The sequence below is a fragment of the Festucalex cinctus genome, chromosome 13, assembly GCF_051991245.1.
Source record: "Festucalex cinctus isolate MCC-2025b chromosome 13, RoL_Fcin_1.0, whole genome shotgun sequence".
NCBI lineage: Eukaryota > Metazoa > Chordata > Actinopteri > Syngnathiformes > Syngnathidae > Festucalex > Festucalex cinctus.
The window spans coordinates 1,439,040-1,453,888 of NC_135423.1; the positions used below are offsets into that span (position 1 = coordinate 1,439,040).

General features: G+C 39.6%; 1 protein-coding gene and 1 long non-coding RNA gene across 5 annotated transcripts in view; both read right to left on the bottom strand.

The window, feature by feature from the left end:
- The window catches only part of fat3a (FAT atypical cadherin 3a), a 140,856-nt gene that overhangs the window by 94,470 nt on the left and 31,537 nt on the right, over positions 1-14,849 (bottom strand). The window lies entirely within an intron of this gene.
- On the bottom strand, positions 4,486-7,183 carry LOC144033820 (uncharacterized). The gene is made up of 3 exons (XR_013288089.1): positions 7,046-7,183; positions 6,868-6,969; positions 4,486-6,787 (listed from the first exon to the last, which is right to left on the bottom strand). It is a non-coding gene; the product is annotated as an uncharacterized LOC144033820 (long non-coding RNA).

The window sequence follows — 14,849 nt, forward strand, 5'->3', positions numbered from 1 at the left end:
CTGAGGAGATGAACGGAAGGGAATTGGAGAGTTTGATGACACGTTTACAAGGACATTTATTTGGAGGCGTTTACGCTTCGGACGAGTTATCCTCCTTGAAACCCTCGCCCCCCATATACTATATAGTTAATACACACCCCCGCTCTAAACCCGGAGAACATTGGTTGGCTCTCACCTTGGAAAAGGACGACTCTGCATCTTTTTTCGACCCCTTCGGCTTTCCCCCTGATTTTAAATATTACCCACAAAGTATAAAGTCTTTTCTGGAAAAGTATTCTAACCGTATAATTTACCATAATCGCCAGTTACAACACGAACTGTCAGCGGCCTGCGGCCCTCATTGTGTGTACTACCTGAGCCACAGAGGGTGTGGAGAGTCTTACCAGGATGTGATGGACTGCTACACCGACGATGTAATCAAGAATGATGCTATGGTATCTGCTTTTGTTCGGCGACACCGGTTTTTTACCTGCAAACCATGCGGAGGACAAAAATCATGTTCTTTCAACAAATTTAAAAAATGTCATTGTCTGTAACGGATTATGTTTTTCAAATCATTTATTCAATAAAAGCAATTTAAAAGGCAATACAGAGTGATGTGTTTTTCCTTACATAAAATAAGTGTCATATTTAAAACCCCTCCCACTTTATAGTCGAAGCAGTCCGTTTTCTTTTCTTTTTCCCGTTCGAAGATTCCTTAACAATGGGATTAGGTGTATATGAGCCGTTTTTTAGACGTCTCAACTCCTCGCGTGCATGTGGGTTAGAAACCGTTGTTTCGGGTATATTGAGTTCTGAGAGGGTGTGTAGAAACTCGCTCCAACCTCTAGGACCTTGCGATGAAACATTCTTGCCGATGAGATGTTTGAGTAAATCAGTCATGTGGGATCCTCTGACGGGCTTACCTCTGAAGATGAATTCGCTGCGAGGAGTCCAACCTCTTTCGTCGGTAGACAGTTTTCTTAAAACATAATCGGCGTTTTTACGGTAACGAGGAGGGATTGTTTGGACGATGTCGAGCCAGGCTTCATTCTCCAAACCCGTCGCTTCATCTGATGGGGATGTGTTTGATGTCTCAGCAGGTAGAGTCAGGTTGATTGGTCGTCGTTCGTTTTCCCCTTGTTTGAGCAACCCTAAATATCGTTGCATCAAGGATTGGTACTTTTTAATTTTCTCATACTGGTCTAGAGAACTATCTTCTAGGACCTCCTTCATTTTAAAATCCAAATTACGCTCCACCGTCTCTCGAATGGTTGGTTCGGGCCTGCTTAAACGTTCCAGTTGGTGAGGTGAGACAAGAATCATTTTCTGAGCTGTTCTCAAACTCATATTGGTTAAAGTTTATTTATTTATTAGACCGCCTAAAAGACTTCCGAGGACAGGGGCGAATGCCCCCAACAAGGGTAAGATAAAACCACCCTTTTGAATCAAGACCGCACGTTTTTTCTTCAGACTTTTTTTCTTATCGGCCAATTCTCTGATCACCTTCTTTTGCTTTTTTAGCCTCTTATACTGCGAAGGACTCAGCGGTATGTGACCTTTTAAGAGATTTAGAGCAATCTCGCAGAGAGCTTTCACCAAGCTAGCGGGACCGCGCAAAAGTATGTCTTTACGTTTCTTGGGCTTGGAGTGAAACAAAGTTTTGAGCAGCGGAGCATTTCTTTTTAAAAGCTTCGACATCTTATTAAGTCTTGGGTATGTAGACGGTAGGCCACTGATGAGCTAGTAAGCCCGTCCTCAGTCTATATTGATCTGGACATGTCGGGGTTAAATCCACTAATAAATACCCGTGAGCGTCTTTGGTAGCGTCTTCAAAGCTTTCCAAAAAATACTTTTTCTTTGAGGGAAATATCTGATTAGCCAAAACACTCGTTTGTAATTTATCACGCGGGTTTTTAAACAACACCATATAATTACTGTTGAGGCTGATTGTCCGGCTGTATTTACCTTGATGAAAAATGTTCTGCGTTAACATGATGACGCTCATATTCCTATGATGTCTATATTGGGTAAAAATTCTTACCACCTCAGGGTGGTCCGACGCCTGAAAGATGACGTCGTCCAGAATAACCAAATGACTTTGACGCGCTGGAAACAAACTTTCATCCTCAAAAGAATCAGGGAGACCTTTCACAAAGTTAATATTTTTATTCAGCTTTTGAAGTTCCTCGTAGAGAGGTTGAAAAGAAGTGTAGATCCATACAACATTGTCAGGAAGACTTTTCATAACATGGTTACAATTTTCCAAGATACTTTTTACAAAATATGTTTTTCCACACCCGCTTGGTCCAGATATTAAACAAGAAAAGGGGGGTTGAAGCCTCGGATCAAAATCAACTTGATTTAACTCCATTTCACAAAACACACTAATAACCGAAAGGCAGGGTGCGTCCGTGGGGGATAAGACGTCTCTTGTCATATACTACCCTGAACTTTTTCATGAATGACATGTTTTTTAGGTGAAAACCCTTTTTGTTACGCACGATAGTGTGTTGAGGCGTTTCAATCGTTCTGGTTTGTGTGCCTGATGAGTCAATGTACCCTTCGACTAAATTCTTGATGCTGTCAAAATTGACGCGTTTGCAAGTGTCATGGGTCTGTGTGATACCTTTTACCTTCATTACCGTTTTCATGCTGTTCCTAGTTTGGTAGGCGTAACTTTTAGGACCCGCTGAAACAAACTCCTGAATGCTATCTCCTCCCAACTCGTCAGTCAAATCCCCCAAATAGTCACCTAATTCCAAAGGACTTTCGCCGTCTTTGACTACATAGACGAGGCTGTCCGTGTCGGTGTACAAAACACTCGTCTGCAGTCGCTCCAAATATGCGTACATTTTTAGACGTGCATAAGCCGTGGTCATGCATGCTGCAAAGATGTTAGCGGTTTTGGAGGGGGGGACGTTGCAACGTCGGTGGTAGCTGTACTGCACGATCGACCTTTGATCGTTGAGGAAGTGAAAGGCTTTGATCTCGTACACCCCCGAAAATAACAATTCAAAGAAGCGTTCTGTGCTGCTTACAATCTCTGTTTTATCCAAATTATCACGCTGTCCCAATTTGCCCCAAAAGTTGTTGAGGCATAATTTAGACACCTGCCTCTTACCCGCATTCACATTTATTTTTGAGGGGTCTAGTCTAATACCTTGGTGAGTCTCATAGTTTTCGATGTACTTTTCCCTACCTGCCTGATCAACGACGTAGGAAGGATACCCCGAGGCCTCTTGCTTCCCTTTAAGGAATGTATCGATATATGCTTTGAAGACGTCGCTACTCGACGAGTCAAAATGCCACACCTCCGTAATTTGTGATATGGTGTAGCCCAGCTCGAGAGCCTTGTTGAATTCAGGCGTAACCCAAACACCGGTTAAGGCTCTCTCGTCATCGTTATGCGAACACGAACTTTCTTGATTGTTAAGTTCTGCGCACGTGCGACAAAGTGTAAACACCAGTTTACCTCTTGCCGTTTTGTACGGCAGCAGGGGGAAATAGAGGCCTCGTGGAGGGTTGACTTTAGCTCTGATGAACCCGAAATACTTTTGGGGGTCATCGAAATTGTCGTGAATGATGGTAGGATGTCCTAACGGATAGGCATATGTGCTGTTGACAAAAGGATAAAGCGATGTAACATCGACGTACATTACACGTTCACCGGGGGCAGCCGTATAACGTAACACGAAGGCATTCGTTCTCCCTCCAAAAAGAGCTTTACGTGGTATAAGAGGCTCAGGGAATTTTGAATTGCGCAAGAACTCTCTTATATCCGGATTTGACTTTTTTAACCGCAGCCACTCATGCTCCCACATCAACACAAGCTGTACACCGTGCTTGACTTTTAGATCCTGTATTTTCTTTTTAACCCTGTCAAACTTTTCTTGAAACGGTCGTTTACTCATAGGACACTTTTGAGTAGGATCGTAACATTCACGGCATCCGTGATAGAAACATCCGAGATATTCCCATACATATTTTACGCCGTCTATCAAAGCGTACCCGTCTACATAGTACTGCCCGATCTTGACCTCCCCCTTGTTTAAGGCGTGAATAATAGGTATTTTTTGGCTGTGCGCCACCCACATTAGGTATTGGATCGAATCGCGTGAGAATGATTTGGATTGTTGTATGTAATTATCGGTCGGCGTAATAGCCAATGTTTTAGGTGTTAGGAAATTGTTCCGGAACACCTTCATGCAGGAGGAGGCGATAGTTACAGAATTGAACGGGTCTGTACCAGTCGCATTAAGAAACTCCTCTCTAAATTTCTCACAAGCTGTCGCCAAAATATTCACATCATTTCTGCAGTACATTAGAGCTTCCTGAGCAAAATTGAAGGTTCCCTCACACGCTACCTCGTACCATTCAAAAAACTTTGTACGATGGACCGTCGTCATACGCTCTACCCCATAATATTTTGGATCAGGGTAGGGACCGATGTAATTTAAATGGTCTAGAGAGCTAAAGCCATGGGGGAAATACCCTTTAGTTTGATCGATGAAACCTAGAGCTTTAGGCAAGGAGCTGAGGGGCATCGTGAGGAAGGACAAGGAGTCGATGTACCCCAGTTTGTAGTCCGTATCTGAGAAACAAATGACTTTGCTCCCTTGCATAATGACGCTGACATTAACCCCCATGTCTACCATTTTGTTTAGAATGATGTAAGCGTCAAAACCTTTGGCGTTGTGAGCGATTAGTTTAGACTGTTCAAAACGAGGGTTCCTGACATAATCAAGAAATTGTTCGACGCAATCAAGACCCAACCAATGTTTTTCCACCCCCTTTGTCGATTTGGTACACACTAGGTAGGGTTTGTGTTTACCGTCAGCACCTACGAATGTTTCAAAATCGTAGTAAATTATTTGTTTACAAGGCGCTTCCGGTTTTAGAGGCTGCATGTAACACAGATGAGGGTTTCCTCTCGCCTCATCACCGCCCTTAGGTAGAACCTCTCCACATACTGTGCATTTGGCTTGAGGGCATTTATGTTTAACATTCTCCCCCTGTGATTTGACGTAATATTCCACACTGCATTCGCTACATTTTTTGTATTTCTCACAGTTGCTAGTCTCGGATTTTGAGGTCTGTCTGCGTTCTTTGTGTTTAACGAAGCAACTCTCGTTCTGACATATTTTGTTACAATCGTTACAATGAATGGCTTTGAACGGTTGTTGTTTGCAGGTAGGGTCGAGACAGATGTGACAATGCCCCTCACAACTATGTTGTTCTTGGTTTTTATGCCCTTTGTAACAATGACTGCAAAAGTAGGATTTCCCTATGAACTCCTTAACCGATTTTATTCCATAATAGTGTCCGTCTAATAGCAGTAAGAACACTGAGTCCTCTGATTTGGGGTATTGCGTCTCAAAAAAAGACAGGGGGCGTTCGCAATCCGCTCTATAAGCTATAACGATTTTGCGTTTCACAAGCGTTTCAAATTTGTGTACGTCCCTCAGACTAACGGCAGTCTCACAAGTCAACCCCACGCTTTGCTGTAAATAACGAGCCCTCTGTGTAGCCTGATCAACAGTCAACGATCCGTCAAGCAGGTATGCTAACGATCTAGCAAAGCATAATTTATCATTTTTGTCATACGTTATGTACAAACATCTCTTCTTCTTTTGAACCATTTCATCATTTGTAGTCAAAATTAGTTTGCGTTTGGCACCTCCTCCGCCATTAACATCAAATACAATCTGTACAACAAGTTCTAGACTATTGTCGGCCAGTACCTCTGTATTAGATTGTGCGATGCGATCTAGCAAATTATGGACTGCGTCAGTTACGTCATTCGGGTCATTAACAGCATCTAGGTAACAGTGCTCCCTCACATTTTCACCCACTATTTCTGCTTGGACTATATCACCGCGACTAGTCGATCTGATTACCTCCTGCACAGCTTCATTCAAATTATTGCCAATGTTTGTGTAGAAGGCTGCAAAATCAAGGGGGTCTTCGGGTCTCGTTGTATTTAGACGTCGTCTTATCTCCAAGTTGTTAAAATTCGGACGCCTAACTTGTCCCCCCACCTGTCTGTTTGTGTCTGAAGATTGTTGCAAGGTGGATTGTGTACTGGGGGTTGGTGCTGGGGGATGTTCTGCTTGAATGTGTCGATGTACCCGAGACTGTTGTTGGAGGTCTTGTCTAGCTGGTGTACTACTACCACCAGCTTCTGTCTGTTGCGTTTGATTGTGCGTGTATGGTTGGTATTGAAAGTTTTGTGTATTTGACACAAGTGTCTGCTGGCAATGTGTACTGCTGCTACCTTCTGCATGTTGCGTTTGATTGTGTGGGTGTGGCTGGGAATGTTGTGAAAATGATACAGAGGATTGCTGTTGGTCATTTCTATGTATGTCTGGTTCAAGTATGTCCTCAACGGCTTCGCCGTTTGAAGATGACTGGTTAAGACGTGCAAGAGCCCTCTCTAAAGGATTAAAGAAATCAATAAAATCCTCAACGTGTCTTATAGCCACAAACGGATCGCCATCATCGTCGACGATTTCATCAGGCATTTGAAAAGGCTCGATTTGCATAGAGATCTCATCGTTTAAGGCATTTACAATTTCAGCCAAACCTTGACCTACATTATCTAAATCCATGTCACCCCCCTCAGAGTTTTCCATTTCAGATTCGCTTTCAATCTGTGGAAACCCGACGAATTCACCTTCCTCTTCGGCCCTCACGTTTTCACGCCTTAATATCTCTTCTTCTTCTTCTCCTTCTTCTTCTTCGTCAGATATTATTATGACCTCAGGTTGAGCAGTCTCTGGGACCGTCTCGCTCAGTATATCACCACCTATAATCATACAACATTACCGGTTCATTTAAAAAATAGTAATACATAGGTTTTATTTTATTTAAAAAAAGGAAATTTACCGTTCACTCCTGCAGGTAATTCGTCATCCAATTCTTCCTCATCACTCGTAATTACGAAAATCTCCGGCTGTCTAATCCTCTCGTTCACATCCTCATTCAATTCTGTAAATATCCATTACTAACAGTTAATTTTAAAGCAAGAAAAAGCTCTAAACGTTTCAAAATAAGAAATACTTACGCCGGATTCCTGGCACAACATCGCCATCTTGTGACGCTGAATAATAATACAGTTGAATTTCATCCAACAACGCTTCTAATTCTGTAAAAATTCAAATTTAAAATAAGAAAATACGAACTCATTCACTCATTCAAAAAATAAAAAAAATAAAAAAAAACTCTCCTAACTCTATAAAATAAAAATAAATGTAAAACAAAAATACATATTGATACAGACTTATTCCAAAATCTCTCATAACTTAAAAATAAAATAAACGCTATAAGTATAAAAATAAAGGCATGCATCATTCCATTAAATAAATAAATCACTCACTAAGATGCTTGCTTTTCCAGAAGCTTCATTAAGATGTAGGGTTTTTTTATTTCATAGCAAAAACATTAATAGAAGTGAATATAAGTGCCACATTTGTATGAGTATATATACATATATAGATAATATCAAGAGTTACCTGGATTCATCTTGGAAGCTCAGAGCCGATACCTCTTGAGAATTTTTCAGAGAAGTGAGTGTGGCATTGCGAAGGCCTCATATTACTTTTCCCCCTTCACCATAATAGAAATGGCTAGTACTTTTCCCCCGGCGGTTTTACCCATACTAAACCACTCCCTCCGATCACGTCATTCAATCTCAATATTATTCATTATTCACTCAATCTAGGGGGGCGTGCACCGGATCCGGAGGTTAACCAAACAATTAGCATTTGAACCCGGGTCAGCCATGATATCTGCAAAAACAGGTAGGAACACCACCTACACATCATCCATCTTCATTAAGGGGTCATTAATCTTCATTAAATGACATCAGGAAGTCATTAAGGGTCATTCATCTTCATTATATAACACCTGGAAGTCATTAAAGGTCATTCATCTTCATTAAACGACATCCGGAAGTCATTAAAGGTCATTCATCTTCATTATACGACATCCGGAAGTCATTAAAGGTCATTCATCCTCATTAAACGACATCCGGAAGTCATTAAAGGTCATTACCCCTCATTAAATGACATCTGGAAGTCATTAAAGGTCATTAACCCTCATTATATGACATCTGGAAGTCATTAAAGGGTCATTAATCTTCATTAAATGACATCAGGAAGTCATTAAGGGTCATTAATCTTCATTAAATGACATCAGGAAGTCATTAGGGGTCATTAATCTTCATTAAATGACATCAGGAAGTCATTAAGGGTCATTAACCCTCATTAAATGACATCAGGAAGTCATTAAGGGTCATTAACCCTCATTATATGACATCTGGAAGTCATTAAAGGGTCATTAATCTTCATTAGGGAGGGGTCATGACCCATACATGACCCCCCTAATCTAATTAAGAATGTCATCCATCAAATTTTGACAGAAGCGGCCTTGTAATATTCTCTCTCACCCTCTTTTACGTACACAGTGCGCACATGACATCACATCCGCAGACAGAGGGCGGGAAATTCGAACCCGAATCCAGTCCATTGTGAACAGCTCAGGTGTTAATCTGTTAATTCAAACTAATACACATAAAAAAAAAAAATACTAATACTGAAACTAACAAACTAAACTAAAATTAAGCATTTTTTAAAGAACTAAACTAATAAAAACTAACAGAACCACCCTGAAAACTCATAAAAACTAACTAAAATGAAAAATTCCAAAACTATAATAACCCTACTGCCATATTACAAATAAATTGCTTTATAGACTGTAGCATTTTTTCTAAATATGCAAAAGCACAAATCGATTTTTTAAGACGAAACACAATTTCTCTTCATAACATTACGTGGCCCTTGAGTCCTTCCGATTTTCTGCATGTGGCCCTCAAATGGCAAAAGTTTGGACACACTGTGTTATTTAGTCATAAATGGTAAAAAAAAAAAAAAAGGAAAAAAAGGGTATTGTAAAGATAATTTTGGGTAAATTGTTACAAAGAGCAGCTTTACGTTTTGCTCGCTGCCTACAAAACCAAATGAGCAACCACATCCGTCTGCTTCCTTTTGCTCTGTAAGGAGATACTTGAACACCAAGGACAAGTGTTGCTATCATCCCAATACTGCAAGTCAGATGAGTGGTAATTTCAAAAAAAAAAAAAACTGATATAAATATGCACACACAAAAAAAGTGAGAAAGCAGCTTTGACCTCGAAGCCGCCTGAGGAAACGCGATCTGCGCGAACGGTCATCTGGCAGCCGGATAAGCAGCACATTACAAACGCGCTCGGGCAATTTTGTCATACATAAGGGAAGCTGAGCTCCGGCTCATCCATACTAATTCATCTAATATTGCCTGGAAATTCTATATGCGCGCATGTTCCCCCACTTCCTTGTTTCCGAAAGCATTCGTTTTTCACGAGAGACGTGTTGGGTGTACCGCTATGATGTGAGGAGAGAGCCATTATCGCACTTTGGAAAGGATGCATTGCAGGAAAAGCAGAAAATAATAATTGCACAAGTCTTACTGAGCAGCACACCCACATTTATTTCAGTGGAAGTCGCGGGAAACGCGCGAGTAGGCCACTGTGCGAAAGGTTGCATGCATTCAACGAAACCAGGGGGTGTCCAAACGACGGCCCGCGGGCCATTTTTCAGTGGCCCGCGACATATGCTAAAAAATGGCATTTGACTCAGTTCAAATCAAATAAACAAAACAAAAAAATGTTTGGAGATGGTCAAAGTAAGACGGGAAGGTGTCGAAAAACAGGTGCCAATAAAGGTTATTTTAGTTCACTAAAATTAACGAAAAAACTAAAATTCAAAAAAGTTTCGTTAACGAAATAAAATAAAAACGAAGATGCTTTTTTAAAAAAAGAAAACTAACAAACTACATTTTATGTTTACAAAACTAACTAAAATAAAACTAACTATAATTATGGAAAAAATGTCCTTGCTTTTAGTTTTTGGTAATTAATTTAATGCAGGGGTGTCCAAACTTTTTGATTTGAGGGCCACATACAGAAAATCAGAAGGACGCAGGGGCCACATCATGTTATGAAGAGAAATTGTGTTTAGTCCTAAAAATTGTACAAATAATTGTTTTGTGCTTTTGCATATTTAGAAAAATGTTACAGTATGTAAACCAATTGATTTGTAATATGGCAGTAGCGTTATTATAGTTTTGGAAATTGTCATTTAGTTTTTTTTTATTTTATTATTTTTTTTTAATTTTGTTAGTTTTAATTAGTTTTCAGGGTGATGTGATTTTAAGTAGATTTATTTTGATATCAACCGGAATAATGACGTCACGCCCATGGTGTTTTTTTTTTGTTTTTTTAATATTGTGCACAAGTAATACACATAAAAAAAAACTAAAACTAATACTGAAACTAACTAAAATAAAACAAAGCGTTTATTAAAGAACTCAAACTAATACTGAAACTAACAGAACCACCCTGAAAACTAATTAAAACTAACAAAATAAAAAATAAAAAATAAAAAATTAATACTGAAACTAACAAACTAAACTAAAACTAAGCATTTTTTAAATAACTAAACTAATAAAAACTAACAGAACCACCCTGAAAACTAAATAAAAACTAACTAAAAAAAAAAAAAAACTCAAAAACAAAATAAAAAGTAAAATGAAAAATTCCAAAACTATAATAACCCTGCCGCCATATTCCAAATAAATTGGTTTATATACTGTAGCATTTTTCTAAATATGCAAAAACAAAAATCAATGATTTGTACAACTTTTAGGACTAAACACAATTTCTCTTCATAACATGATGTGGCCCTTCTGATTTTCTGTTATGTGGCCCTCAAATGAAAAAAGCTGAAGTCGCGGGGACTTTTTGCATGCGCGTTTGTCCTCGTGGACCTTTCGGACATGACGATCAAACTGCAGCCTTCGCTTCTGCTTCTGTTTCGAGGCGACACATTTGTTCTGCTATAAGAGCAAAAAAACAAAAAACGATCAATTCAAGTCTCTCATGCGTGTGAGGTTGTTGTGGGTTCTGCTCGAGTTGAAGTCCTCGCCATGTAACGCTATCCCTGTCGTGTCCCTCCAAATGTCCCCGGAGTTTTGGACGAGAAAAAATGGGAGAATAGGGCGGCGAAACGTGAGAAGAAAGGAGAAGGGAGACGTGGGTAAGGGAACATCGACCTCCATTGAAATCGAATCCCGTCCTTGGGAATGTGGCGTTCGCGTCATGTATGAAACAGTATTCAAAAAAATGAGAGCAAAGCCTTTATTGTTGCTGTCGACTGAAACCGTTTCAAAGAAGGGATCAAACATTATCAGGCGCTAACATCTGCACTTGATTAGGGATGGGCGAGTACCGATACCAGGTATCGGTATCAGGCGAGAAACCAGCCTTTTTTTCAAGTACTCGAGTACTCGTGACGCAGACGAGTACAAGCGAGCGATGGCAGACGTTAAGTGAGTCCTCCTTGCCTGTAAGTGGCGCGAGCTTACTTCAAAATTGTTCATCTTAAACTAAAAGAGCATTTTTGTGTTTTATTTTGAGCGTTAAGACTATTGAAGAGTGACTGTGCCGTTTTTTTTTTGTCAAAATTAAAGGAAATATATTTGTTTAAAAATATCTTTTAGTGATTTTTTTTGGGTTGTCAAAATGTACTACTAGTATCGGCAGTTGGTATCGGTATCGGTGAGTATTGAGGGTCTGAGTATCGGTATCGGTCTGAAAAAAAGTGGTATCGAACATCCCTACACTTGATATACAATTGTGAAGCCACCATTTTTTTTTCCTGTGCGCAAACGGGGCGGAGCGAATTTGCCGGTTGTGTGATGTCGCTCCCGCGACAATTTGAAAGCACGCACAGATTATTATTATTATTTTTTTCACTCACTCACACTCACTCACTCACTCTCACATTCACTCGCTCACACTCGCTCACTCACAATCACTCACTCACACTCGCTCACACTCGCTCACTCACTCACACTTACTCACTCACACTCACTCACTTACACTCGCTCACTCACTAACTCACTCTCACATTCACTCACTCACACTCGCTCACTCACTCTCACATTCACTCACTCACACTCGCTCACTCACTCACACTTACTCACACTCACTCACACTTACTCACTCACTCACACTCGCTCGCTCGCTCGCTCACTCACTCACAGAAGCTGTGAGTGTGAGTGTGCGGCCACTTCCTCCACACTCAACGTCAAAAGTTCAGCGCATATCTAATTAGCAATGAATGGATCTTTGCGTCTCCATAAAATAAGTTGAAATGACGACAGATGCCACGCGAGCTAGCTTGCGATATCCGACCGTTGACTTCCAAATTACAATTAATGTTCAGTCTAATCCGTGCCAGCTGTTAAACAAGTCAGAACTGGTGAAAAATGCCAAAAGGGGAAAAAAGCGCTGACAGAAAACTCAAACAGCTCCGTGGAATGAGAGCAGATAGAACAAAATGGCTGCGAGTCAAACAAACCGTCGGCCAAATAAATGAGCAGATGACTAACGAACAAACCGCCCACAATGCACAGACCACACAAATGTTTTCTTTTTTTTTTTACAGCAGATCTGGCTGCAGAACTTCAAATTGTTGAAATGTATACAATCGATGTTTTCCTCTTGCTGCAAAACATCGCCAGGATTGACTCTTTTTTTTTCAAAAGTGCGATCAATTCTCTTCAGCAGTGTTGTCATCTTGTTTTACTAGTAAGCTAATAGCTGGCGTAGTTGTAGAATTAGAATGTTTACACTAAGCCATCCTGATGATGATGATATTATCCGGTCAGTCGAACTCGACCTTCAATGACTCAATGAACCGATTTTTTTTTTTTTTTCATTGTCATGTTATATTTCAGAAACCCTCCAATCAGCAGCTAATGATTATGACCACATGCTTTTAAAGGGGAAGTCAAGTAAAAAAAAAAAAAAAAAATTGAAAAACGACATTTCTGTTTAACTCATTTGATACCAATAACGCGTAAATACGTTTTTTTAATGTAAGTGTCCCAAAGACGTATTTATACGTTTTTTGTTTTTTTTGTTTTTTTACATACAGAAGGCTTTGATGCAGCCTCTCAACTGCAAAGAACGGTTGCAGAAATGTTAGTTATTACACAAACGGCCAGCAGGTGGCAGCAGAGCAAAGGAGATCAACCAGGGCCATCTAGAAAAAAAAGCTAAATTACTTACAATTTTGAATAGATTTGTGAAACTAAACTAAATTAAATCCTTAATTAAACTATAAACATTTTTTGACTGACCATTTCAAACCACATGATACGGAAAAATACAATTATATACAATCAATAAATAATGCATTCAAACTGACCACCAACATTAACTCAGGAGCACAATATTTAAAAAAACAACAACAAAACAAAAAAAGAACAACCTGCAAAACAAAAATATATAAAATAATTTGTGCTGATTTTTATTTTTTACTGTGTACAAAGCGCGCATGCTCAGTGCAAACAAAACCCCAACACCACCGAGCGAATGCTCCCTGCGCACTCTGCCAATAATGAGAGCGCCACTGCCCCCTAATGTAGTGGAGGTGCAATTGCACTTTATTCTAGGACAGTAAAAAAAAAAAAAAAAAAAAATTAATATTAAATTAAAAAACATGTTCCCCGAGGTCAAACGCGCCCCCCTTGATGGAGCCTCGCGCCCCCCTGGGGGGCGCCCCACTATTTAAGAAGCACTGCTTTAGTTTGAGTCGCTCATCAAATAAAAAAAATAAATAATAATAATAATCTGATCTTATTTTAGCATAAAAAGCACAGGGTTGTTCTTACTGATCAGAGTGGTCTGTGGTGACAACACAATTCATAGTAGCTTGGCTAAATTTGCATAGTTGTGTTATCCAATGAGATGAATAATAAATGTTAACTTACGCTGCTCTGCTTTGACACACAAAACACACAATATCCGTTTTAAGCATTGCTAAACATGTGCACACGTTGGGTCCTATGTGATCAAAACGGAGCAAACAAAAACAGCATTATGTTATTTTCCCCTTGAATATCGCCCTCCATTTCTTCAGCACGCTCACGCACGCACACGCACGCACGCAGACAATACTCTCCAGCGTGGGAACAGACGGCTGGCATGAATATGGATGTCAGCGTTCAGATTAGTATGCACGAGCTCCAGAGAGTCCCAGTGACTTCTGTCAAGCTACTGCTCAAGCATAAATCAGAGGAAAAAAAAAAAAAAAAAAAAAAATAACCCTTGTAGACCTGATTATACAAAATGATAGCATTCATTCTCCCAACACATATCGGAAAGAAATCCCACTCGCAGCAGGAATCGGAAGATCGTCCAATTTCTCGTTTTTTGGATGTCACTCACAGAAACGTTTTTGTTTTTTTTTCCTCATAAGCCTTTGAAAGTGTGCGCGATTTAAAAAAAAAAAAAAAAAAAAAAAAAAAGAGACTCAACATGACAACGATAGATTCAATTCACAGCAATTGACGATATGGCAACTGTCAAATTAGTGTGCAAATTATAGAATAGCCAAATAGCTAGCGGAGCAATTTCCGGTTGTCATACGTTCATCTTCTCTCTCGAGCAATTATCATTAGGGGTGTGTCAAAAAAAAATCCATTCATAAAAGAATCGAGATTCTCATTTATTAATCGAATCGATTCGATGATTAACATCCAAAAATCGATTTTATTTAAATTAGAAGTGAAGAAGAAGAAGGGGAAAAGGCGGTTGTAGCCCACATGCAGTTTTTTGTGGAAAAAGGCACTTACAAGACAAAATTAAAGGGATAATTGACTTATTTTGCCATTTTTGGCAGTCAAACATGAATATTTTGCCTATAATATATTTAATATTTTCATTATTTTTCACGTACAATTAGTACCTTTAACTCATTCAC